This window comes from Phyllobates terribilis, unplaced genomic scaffold (assembly GCF_046119375.1).
Source record: "Phyllobates terribilis strain yellow unplaced genomic scaffold, ASM4611937v1 Scaffold_11__3_contigs__length_659146591, whole genome shotgun sequence".
NCBI classification, from domain to species: Eukaryota; Metazoa; Chordata; class Amphibia; order Anura; family Dendrobatidae; genus Phyllobates; species Phyllobates terribilis.
Genome location: NW_027362771.1, coordinates 220,314,208 through 220,326,236, shown reverse-complemented (window position 1 = coordinate 220,326,236; position 12,029 = coordinate 220,314,208). Strand labels below are relative to the sequence as shown.

The following is a 12,029-nucleotide window of genomic DNA, read 5'->3' as shown; positions in this document are numbered from 1 at the left end:
CACCTATCCCAAGGATAGGTAATAACTTTATGATCGGTGGGCGTCTATCTGCTGCATCCTGACCTGATTGGAAGAATGGGAAATAGTTATCCCTGTTGAAATGAAGTGACAGTGCGCATACTCAAACCCTGCTCCATTCATTCCCTATGGGGCCGTGGAGTGCTGCAGTCTTCTTTTTCTGGCAGCCCATAGAGAATAAATGGAGTGATGGTCTGATGTCTATCGCTTCATTCAGTAACGGGCATAAAAGTGCCACATCAGGGATAAAAATTCCTGTTCTGCCAATTGGTGTTGGTCCCCATGGTGAGACTCCCACAGATCATAAAGTTATCACCTATACTGTGGATAAATAATAACTTATTTTCACTGGACAACCCCTGTAATTAAGACACTTTATCATAAGTGAAATCCAAAGCACATCCATATTCAACCAGATCAATTTAGAATTTTTGATTTAAATTTAATATAAACGTGCGCTGTCTGGAAAAACTAGGTTAAATACATTAAGTTGGTTGCATGTATGTATTATCATAGCATTGCATGTTTTAACTGTTTCATGGTGCTTGGTGGGAGCTTAGAACCTAAGTACAGTTTTATTATGCAAATAGATTCCACTTTGTAGAAGTTGGCTAATGAACCACATGTGCTTATGTTTATCAAAGAAACTCAAAATCAAGATGGAAAAATGAATCCGTGAAACTTAAAACCTAATGTGCATTCATCCATACAGAGCAGTGGGCAGATCAGATAACATTTATTAGTAAATAACAATGCTTCTCAAGGAACAGTCCGCTTCATTAGTTGTACTTCCGTACAAGTCCATTATTTTTTCCTTTGATTTGGACATCATGGCCCCGGGAAAACATGAAGCCCTACAACTACAAAGTAGTTCTTCATTTCAGACAACTGATTTATTTGAACTGATATTTGCACTGTGACTTTCAGTAAACTTTAATTGGGCTCTCACATACCACTTACTGTCTGGTCACTTGTCCCTTGACCACTTCACGATCTTAGACGTGGTTGGGAAGTATGGATACGCAATGCATGATCTAATTAACTTGTGTCAGTGCAGCACTCACAGTTATCAAGCAAAAAAGTAAAAAAAAAGTAAAAATATTTCTTCAAAAATCACAAAATAATAATAAATATATATATATATATATACACAGTACAGACCAAAAGTTTGGACACACCTCATTTAAAGATTTTTCTGTATTTTCATGATTTTGAAAATTGTACATTCACACTGAAGGCATCAAAACTATGAATTAACACATGTGGAATTATATACTTAACAAAAAAGTGCCCTGTCAGGTTTAATAAGTGGGATTTCTTGCCTTATAAATGGGGTTGGGACCATCAGTTGTGTTGTGCAGAAGTCTGGTGGATACACAGCTGATAGTCCTACTGAATAGACTGTTAGAATTTGTATTATGGCAAGAAAAAAGCAGCTAAGTAAAGAAAACGAAAACGAGTGGCCATCATTACTTTAAGAAATGAAGGTCAGTCAGCCCAAAAAATTGGGCACACTTTGAAAGTGTCCCCAAGTGCAGTTGCAAAAACCATCAAGCGCTACAAAGAAACTGGCTCACATGAGGACCGCCCCAGGAAAGGAAGACCAAGAGTCACCTCTGCTTCTGAGGATAAGTTTATCCGAGTCACCAGCCTCAGAAATTGCAGGTTAACAGCAGCTCAGATTAGAGACCAGGTCAATGCCACACAGAGTTCTAGCAGCAGACACATCTCTTCAACAACTGTTAAGAGGAGACTTTGTGCAGCAGGCCTTCATGGTAAAATAGCTGCTAGGAAACCACTGCTAAAGACAGGCAACAAGCAGAAGAGACTTGTTTGGGCTAAAGAACACAAGGAATGGACATTAGACCAGTAGAAATCTGTGCTTTGGTCTGATGAGTCCAAATTTGAGATCTTTGGTTCCAACCATTGTGTCTTTGTGCGACGCAGAAAAGGTGAACGCATGGACTCTACATGCCTGGTTCCCACCGTGAAGCATGGAGGAGGAGGTGTGATGGTGTGGGGGTGCTTTGCTGGTGACACTGTTGGGGATTTATTCAAAATTTAAGGCATACTGAACCAGCATGGCTACCACAGCTTCTTGCAGCGGCATGCTATTCCATCCGGTTTGCGTTTAGTTGGACCATCATTTATTTTTCAACAGGACAATGACCCCAAACACACCTCCAGGCTGTGTTAGGGCTATTTGACCAAGAAGGAGAGTGATGGGGTGCTACGCCAGATGACCTGGCCTCCACAGTCACCAGACCTGAACCCAATCGAGATGGTTTGGGGTGAGCTGGACCGCAGAGTGAAGGCAAAAGGGCCAACAAGTGCTAAGCATCTCTGGGAACTCCTTCAAGATTTTTGGAAGACCATTTCCGGTGACTACCTCTTGAAGCTCATCAAGAGAATGCCAAGAGTGTGCAAAGCAATCATCAAAGCAAAAGGTAGCTACTTTGAAGAACCTAGAATATAAGACACATTTTCAGTTGTTTCACACTTTTTTGTTAAGTATATAATTCCACATGTGTTAATTCATAGTTTTGATGCCTTCAGTGTGAATGTACAATTTTCATAGTCATGAAAATACAGAAAAATCTTTAAATGAGAAGGTGTGTCCAAACTTTTGGTCTGTACTGTATATGTATATATATATATATATATATATATATATATATATATATATATACACACACACACACACATATGTATATATATATATATATATATATTTATATATATATATATATAATGCGCAGGGTGGGCCATTTATATGGATACACCTAAATAAAATGGGAATGGTTGGTGATATCAACTTCCTGTTTGTGGCACATTAGTATATGGGAGGGGGAAAACTTTTCCAGATGGGTGGTGACCAGGGTGGCTATTTCGAAGTCGGCCATTTTGGATCCAACTTTATTTTTTTCAATGGGAAGAGGGCTATGTGACACATCAAACTTATTGAGAATTTCATAAGAAAAACAATGGTGTGCTTGGTTTTAACGTAACTTTATTCTTTCATGAGTTATTTCCAAGCTTCTCTTTGTTTACAGCCATTGACATGTCGCAGAGGTTAACTCGTGAGGAGCGGATAGAAATTGTGTTGATGTTTGGTGAACGCAGTACCTGGGTCATTGCAGCAGATTTCAATGCAAGACTCCCTACGAGACCACCCATCTCCCATGCTACAGTTAGCAAACTGCTTGCCAAATTTCATGAAACAGGTTCAGTGTTGTACTTGCCAAAATGTGGACGCAAGAAAACTGTCACTAATGAAGAAATATCAGTGGCTGTCCTAGCTTCATTCAGCAAGAGCCCACAGCATAGCTCTCACTGCATGTCACTGGAGAGTGGCATCAGTCGAACATCCCTTCAGCGGGTATTAGCTACTCACGAATGGCACCCTTACATAATCCAGCTGCTGCAGCGTCTCAACGAGGATGACCCAGATCGGAGCACTGAATTTGCAGAATAGGCAAAACAAAAACTGGAACAGGACCCTCAGTTTACACAGAACATTATGTTCAGTGATGAGGCAAACTTTTTTGAAAATGGTGAAGTTAACAAACAAAACCACCGCTATTGGTCTGACACTAACGCACAGTGTATAGATCCCTCCATGACTGTTGGAACACAAAAATTGATGGTATGGTGTGGTATATGGGGTACAAAGACAGTGGGGCCATTCTTCATCAATGGAAACCTCAATGCCACTGGATATCTGATATTGCTACATGATGATGTGTTGCCCTCTTTATGCACTGAAGATGGCACGTTCCCTGAGTTTTTCCAACAAGATGGTGCACCACCACACTATGGGTGTCAGGCCCGAGCATTCCTACATGAACAGTTTCCTGGAAAGTGGATTGGCCATCGTGGGCCAGTTGAATGGCAACCAAGGTCTCCCGATCAGACCCCCTTAGACTTTTATCTTTGGGGTCATCTGAAGGCAATTGTCTATGCTGTGAAGATACGAGATGTGCAGCATCTGAAACAACGGATACTGGAAGCTTGTGCTAGCATTTCTTCTGTGGTGTTGCTATCAGTGTGTCAAGAGTGGGAGAAGAGGGTTACATTGACAAACCAATACAATGGGCAGCACTTTGAACACATTTTATAAGTGGTCATCAACTTGTAAATAACTTATAAAAGAATAAAGTTACGTTAAAACCAAGCACACCATTGATTTTCTTATGAAATTCTCAATAAGTTTGATGTGTCACATGACCCTCTTCCCAGTGAAAAAAATAAAGTTGGATCCAAAATGGCTGACTCAAAATGGCCACCAAGGTCACTACCCATCTGAAAAAGTATTCCCCCTCCCATATACTAATGTGCCACAAAAAGGAAGTTGATATCACCAACCATTCCCATTTTATTTAGGTGTATCCATATAAATGGCCCACCCTCTATATTGTATCCTTAAATAAATAGTTACATGAAAAAAAAAGGCAAAAGAAAGTACACATATTTGGTATCACCGCATCCAGAATGACCCGATCTATAAAACTGTCCCACTAGTTAACCCCTTCAGTGAACACCGTAAAAAAAACGAGGCAAAAAAACGCCGAACAAAAAGTGTAATAAAACGCAATCAAAAAGATGAATGTAAATAAAAATGGTATTGCTGAAAACACCATCTTGTAACTCTCAGAATAAAGCGATGCAAAAATAATTTTTTTTTCTATAAAATAGTTTTTATTGTGTAAAAGCGCCAAAACATAAAAAAATAATATAAATGTGGTATCGCTGTAATCATACTGACCCGAAGAATACTGTCTTATCAATTTTTACCACACGAGGAATGGCATAAAAACCACCTCCCAAAAAAAAAATTCCTGAATTGCTAGTTATTGCTCATTTTGCCTCCCAAAAATCGAAAGCGATCTCAAAATGTCATGTACCCGAAAATGGAGCCAACAAAAATGGCAACTCATCCCGCAAAAAAGAATCCTGTCTGCATAAATATGGAAAAATGATAGATCTCAAAATATGGTGATGCAAAAACTATTTTTTGCAAAAAAAATCATCTTTCAGTGTGTGGCAGCAGCCAAACGTAAAAACCAATATAAATCTGGTATCACTGTAATTGCTCCGACACAAAGAATAAAGTCATCTAATCACTTATACCGCATGAGGAACGGCATAAAAAATAAATAAAACCAATTCTTCACCTGTTGTTGATTTGTTCATTCTGCCTTCCAAACATTGCAGTAAGGTTCGGCTCACATTTATCCTGCACTCTGTGCTGAGCGCTTTGACCGGCGTTTCCGTGTAAATCTCTGAAATACGTGATTCAATGGAACACATGGCGGAAGATTCCCTGTAATGAGGCAAATGGAGGCACTGTGGACGCCGTCTAGCCCATGATCTGGCAGTGTCCTTCTTTTTTAGGCATGCATAAAAGTGCCATTTGCCACAATTAAGTGCACCTCTGAAAAGAAGGACACCGCCGAACAGAGGCCAGATGGAGAACAGAGTAACTCTGCTGCCTCATTCTAATAAATGGATCCCTCAGGGGTTTCATCTGAATCACATCATTCGGAGATTTAGATGGAAACCCTGATATAAGTGCTCAGCGTAGAGCGCCGGATAAATGTGATTCCAAACATTCTGTAAAATGTTCCCAATAAAAGTTTCAACTCAATCCATAAAAAAAGCAAGTCCCACTCAGGTCCATCATCAGTTAATGGAAAAATAGGGGGCTTCCACGTTAATGTTAGCACAAAGGCTCTGAAAAGCACTATGGCTACTCAGCCCCCAAAAGAAATCCAACGAATTCTGCACTCCCAAATCCAAATGCCCCCCACCCTTCTGAGCCCCATAGTGTGCCTAAACCACATTTACCGTCCACTTGTTTGGCATTTCTGAAGCGATGAGAGCCCGCTTAACTTACAGGTGCTTGTCTTCACAAGCACGAGCTGGGCATAACGTACTGGGCACTACAATGCAGTAAGCACTACAATAGCAGATTTGCAATTTTCAGCAACATCCACTGCTGCTTGTTTCTGGAAAACATTCATGGAGTCAAAATCATTACTACACTAGTAGATAAATTCCCAAAAGGGTGTAATTTACAAAATGGGGTAACTTGAGGGGGTATTCTGCTCTTCTAGCACTTAGGGGCTCTGTATATGGAATCTGCAAACTATTCTATGAAAATCTGCGCTCCAGGAGCCTAATAGCGCTCTGTCCCTCCAGAGTCTCGCCGTGTGTCTAAGCAATACGGTACAGCAATACTATACAGCTACATATGGGGTATTTCCACGTTCAAAAGAAATTCTGTGACCAATTTTGGTGCCATTTTTAGTCATTTCCCCTCATGAAAATGTAAAATCTGGGGCTAAAATATTTTTTTTGTGGTAAAAATGTAATTATTTTTTCTTCACTGCCCAATGGTATAAAATTGTCAATATGATCACTGCACTTTAAGATGAATTCATTGAGAGGTGTAGTTTGTAAAATGGGGCTCTCCCAGTGGGTTATGGCACCCGCAAACCATAAAAGTAAAATCTGCACTTAATTCTGGTGCTCCTTCCCTTCTGAGTTTAGCACTGTGCCTCAAAAGTAGTTCAAGATTACATGTAGGGTATTGGCGTACAAAAAACTGAAAGAAATTTCAGAAAAAACTGAGAAGTCCAATTTTTCCTATTAGCCCTTATAAAAATTAAAAATTTGGGGCTAAAACATTTTAGCAGCAAAAATTAAATTATTCTTTCTTCACCACCCAATGGCATAAATTTATATGAGGCACATGTGGTGTCAACATACTCACTGCACCCCTAGATGAATTCATTGAGAGGTTTAGTTTGTAAAATTACGTCACTTATGGGGGGTTTCTGCTGTTCTGGCACTTCAGAAGCTCTGCCAAAGTGACATGGCACCCTCAAACCATTTCAGAAACATTTGAACTCCAATACGGTGCTTCTTCCCTTCTGAGCTTTGCACTGTGCCTCAAAAGTCAGCTTGACCACATATGGGGTATCAGTGTACCCAGGAGAAATTTCACAACAAATTGTATGGTCCATTTTGCTCCTGTTACCCTTGTGAAAATGAAAAATTTGGTACAAAACCAACATTTTTGCACAAAAAAATATTTTTCCATTTTCACAGTTCAACATTATAAACTTCTGTGAAGGCACCTGGGGGTTCAATGTGCTCACTATATATCTAGATACATTCCTTGGGGCTTCTATTTTTCAAACTGGGGTCACTTGTGTGGGTTTTTTTTTCACTGTTTAGGCACATTAGGGGTTCTCCGAAAGCGACATGGCGTCCACTAATGATTCCAGCTAATTTTGCATTCAAAAAGTCAAATGGCGCTCTTTCTCTCCCGAGCCCTGCCGTGCGCCCAAACAGTAGTTTTTCCCTGCAAATGGGGTATCAGCGTAATCAGCAGAAATTTCACAACAAAATGTATGGTCCATTTTTTACTTCTTCCCTTGCGAATATGCAAAATTTGGGGCTAAAATATCATTTTTGTGGCAATAGTGTGATTTTTTTATTTTCACGGCTCTACGTTATAAACTTCTGTGAAGCACCTATGGGTTCAAAGTTCTCACCACACATCTAGATACATTTCTTGAGGGGTCTAGTTTCCAAAATGGGGTCACTTTGGGGGATTTCCACTATTTAGGCACATCTGGGGCTCTCCATATGCAACATGGCGTCTGCTCTTGATTCTAGCAATTTTTGTGTACAAAAAGTCAAAAGGTGCTCCTTCCCTTCTGAGCCCTGCTGTGCGCCAAAACAGTAGTTTTTTCCTACAAATTTGGTATCAACGTACTCATGAGAGATTGTACAACAAATTTTGGGTCCATTTTCTCCTGTTACCCTTGTGTAAATGAAACATTTGGGCAGGGGCGGACACTGACAGCTTGGGGCCCCTGTGAAAGAAATGTGTATGGGCCCCCTTCCTTTTATTGCGACAAAGCTACAGATATATACAGTACAGACCAAAAGTTTGGACACACCTTCTCATTTAAAGGTTTTTATGTATTTTCATGACTATGAAAATTGTACATTCACACTGAAGACATCAAAACTATGAATTACCAAATGTGGAATTATATACTTAACAAAAAAGTGTGAAACAACTGAGAATATGTCTTAAATTCTAGGTTCTTCAAAGTAGCCACCTTTTGCTTTGATGACTGCTTTGCACACTCTTGGCATTCTCTTGATGAGCTTCAAGAGGTAGTCACTGGAAATGGTTTTCACTTCACAGGTGTGCCCTGTCAGGTTTCATAAGTGGGATTTCTTGCCTTATAAATGGAGTTGGGACCATCAGTTGTGTTGTGCAGAAGTCTAGTGGATACACAGCTGATATTCCTACTGAATAGACTGTTAGAATTTGTATTATGGCAAGAAAAAAGCAGCTAAGTAAAGGAAAACGAGTGGCCATCATTACTTTAAGAAATGTAGGTCAGTCAGTGTGAAAAATTGGGAAAACTTTGAAAAAGTCCCCAAGTGCAGTTGCAAAAACCATCAAGCGCTACAAAGAAACTGGCTCACATGAGGACCGCCCAAGGAAAGGAAGACCAAGAGTCACCTCTGCTTCTGAGGATAAGTTTATCCGAGTCACCAGCCTCAGAAATCACAGGTTAACAGCAGCTCAGATTAGAGACCAGGTCAATGCCACACAGAGTTCTAGCAGCAGACACATCTCTTCAACAACTGTTAAGAGGAGACTTTGTGCAGCAGGCCTTCATGGTAAAATAGCTACTAGGAAACCACTGCTAAGGACAGGCAACAAGCAGAAGATACTTGTTTGGGCTAAAGAACACAAGGAATGGACATTAGACCAGTGGAAATCTTTGCTTTGGTCTGATGAGTCCAAATTTGAGATCTTTGGTTCCAACCACCGTGTCTTTGTGCGACGCAGAAAAGGTGAACGGATGGACTCTACATGCCTGGTTCCCACCGTGAAGCATGGAGGAGGAGGTGTGGTGGTGTGGCGGTGCTTTGCTGGTGACACTGTTGGGGATTTATTTAAAATTTAAGGCATACTGAACCAGCATGGCTACCACAGCATCTTGCAGCGGCATGCTATTCCATCCGGTTTGCGTTTAGTTGGACCATCATTTATTTTTCAACAGGACGATGACCCCAAACACACCTCCAGGCTGTGTAAGGGCTATTTGACCAAGAAGGAGAGTGATGGGGTGCTACGCCAGATGACTTGGCCTCCACAGTCACCAGACCTGAACCCAATTGAGATGGTTTGGGGTGAGCTGGACCGCAGAGTGAAGGCAAAAGGCCAACAAGTGCTAAGCATCTCTGGGAACTCCTTCAAGATTGTTGGAAGACCATTTCCGGTGACTACCTCTGGAACCTCATCAAGAGAATGCCAAGAGTGTGCAAATCAGTCATCAAAGCAAAAGGTGGCTACTTTGAAGAGCCTAGAATATAAGACATATTTTCAGTTGTTTCACACTTTTTTGTTAAGTATATAATTCCACATGTGTTAATTCATAGTTTTGATGCCTTCAGTGTGAATGTACAATTTTCATAGTCATGAAAATACAGAAAAATCTTTAAATGAGAAGGTGTGTCCAAACTTTTGGTCTGTACTGTATATATAGCCACACACACACACACATATATATATATATATACCATATTTTTTGGACCATAAGACGCATTTTTTTCCTCCCAAATTTTGGAGGAAAATGGGGGGTGCGTCTTATAGTCCGAATGTTGGGGGGGGTGTATATATATACGGGGTGTGGGGGAAGCAGTAGCGGTGGAGGAGCGGGGCACAGGAGGCAGCAGCTACCTGCTGCAGCCTACACTGTCCCTGCTGCTAAAGAAAATGAATATTCACTGCTCCCCACGCCCTGAATATTCATGCTCCTTAAAAGCGGCACAAGCGCGGCTCCTGCTGCTGCCCGAATCGCGTGTGCCCGCTGTTAAAGGGCATGAATATTCAACCTCTCTCCACGCCCATGGGAGTGGAGAGGGGTGAATATTCATGCCCTTTAATGAGCGGGCACACATGGTAGCCGGCAGCAGCAGGAGCAGCAGGCTCCGCTGTGTGCCGGCTATGAAGGAGAGTGAAGTCACGCCGGGACTGTGTGCGCGGGGAGCTGTGACTTCTGGCAGTTGATCTCTCCATGTGAGCCGCGCATGGCAGTGATGTCATGCAGGGCTCACATGGAGAAATCAGTGCAGGCAGGACGCAGCGCTGGAGGAGAGAAGAAAGGTGAGTATGAGTGTTTATTTTTTTTTGTATGTGCATCTTGATGGGGATTAGGGGGACCATGCATACCAGGACAGGGATTAGGGGTGTCATGCATAACAGGATAAAGATGAGGGGGCCATGCATACCAGGACAGGGATGAGGGGTGCCATACATACCAGGACAGGGATTAGGGGTGCCATGCATACCAGGACAGGGATTAGGGGTGCCATGCATAACAGGATAAGGATGAGGGGTGCCATGCATACCAGGACAGGGATGAGGGACGCCATGCATAACAGGATAAAGATGAGGGGTGTCATGCATACCAGGATAGGGATGAGGGGTGCCATGCATACCAGGATAGGGATGAGGGGTGCCATGCATACCAGGATAGGGATGAGGGGTGCCATGCATACCAGGATAGGGATGAGGGGTGCCATGCATACCAGGATAGAGATGAGGGGTGCCATGCATACCAGGATAGAGATGAGGGGTGCCATGCATACCAGGATAGGGATGAGGGGTGCCATGCATACCCGGACAGGGATGAGGGGTACCATGCATACCAGGATAGGGATGAGGGGTGCCATGCATACCAAGATAGGGATGAGGGGTGCCATGCATACCAGGATAGGGATGAGGGGTGCCATGCATACCAGGATAGGGATGAGGGGTGCCATATATACCAGGATAGGGATGAGGGGTGCCATGCATACCAGGATAAAGATGAGGGGTGCCATGCATACCAGGATTGGGGATGAGGGGTGCCATGCATACCAGGATTTGGGATGAGGGGTGCCATGCATACCAGGATAAGGATGAGGGGTGCCATGCATACCAGGATAAGGATGAGCGGTGCCATGCATACCAGGATTGGGGATGAGGGGTGCCATGCATACCAGGATGGAGGGGTGCCAGGCATACCAGGATGGGGACCATGTATTAAAGGAAGGGGGGGGGCATATATACCAGGATGGGGGATATTGTCAGAATTGGAGGACATTACCCCTATACCAGTGTCAGCAGAAGACCCCTCCCCCTTAAAAGTGCATCATGACCACATTTTTTGCTTAAATTTTTTTTTTATTATTTTCCTCTTCTAAAACCTAGGTGCGTCTTATAGTCCGAAAAATACGGTATATATATATATATATATATATATATATATGTATATATATATATATGTACCATATTTTTCGGACTTTAAGATGCACCTTGCATAGTTTATATACTAAGGGACTGTGCTATACATAATAAGGCTACATTCTTGTATCCGTGTGCAGTGTCGGTGTGCTGCCCGATTTTATAGATGCAATGAGCATGTCCTATTCTGATCCTCAAAATCGGATCAGAACAGGACATTCTCTGACCCTAACAGATCTCATTCTCAGATCCGTGATAGTCACAGATGTGTGAATTAATCTATAAAACTCTACAAGTCTTTGTGCTGTCTAATAAAAAAATCTGGCAGCACACGGACATTTCACACAAATGTGAGAATGCAGCCTATGGGATTTTACATGTAACATTATCACTTCATGTCACACAGTGCAGATACAGAATAATACACTGCTCAAAAAAATAAAGGGAACACTTAAACAACAGAATATAACTCCAGGTAAATCAAACTTCTGTGAAATCAAACTGTCCACTTAGGAAGCAACACTGATTGATAATTAATTTCACATGCTGTTGTGCAAATGGAATAGACAATAGATGGAAATTATTGGCAATTATCAAGACACCCTCAATAAAGGAGTGGTTCTGCAGGTGGTGACCACAGACCACATCTCAGTACCAATGCTTTCTGGCTGATGTTTTGGTCACT

The 12,029-nt window shown here is 41.9% G+C and overlaps 1 protein-coding gene across 2 annotated transcripts in view; it reads left to right on the top strand.

Annotated features, from left to right (window-relative positions):
• Positions 1-12,029, top strand: part of CPED1 (cadherin like and PC-esterase domain containing 1) — a 581,247-nt gene that overhangs the window by 515,027 nt on the left and 54,191 nt on the right. The gene's annotated exons all lie outside the window — the stretch shown is intronic.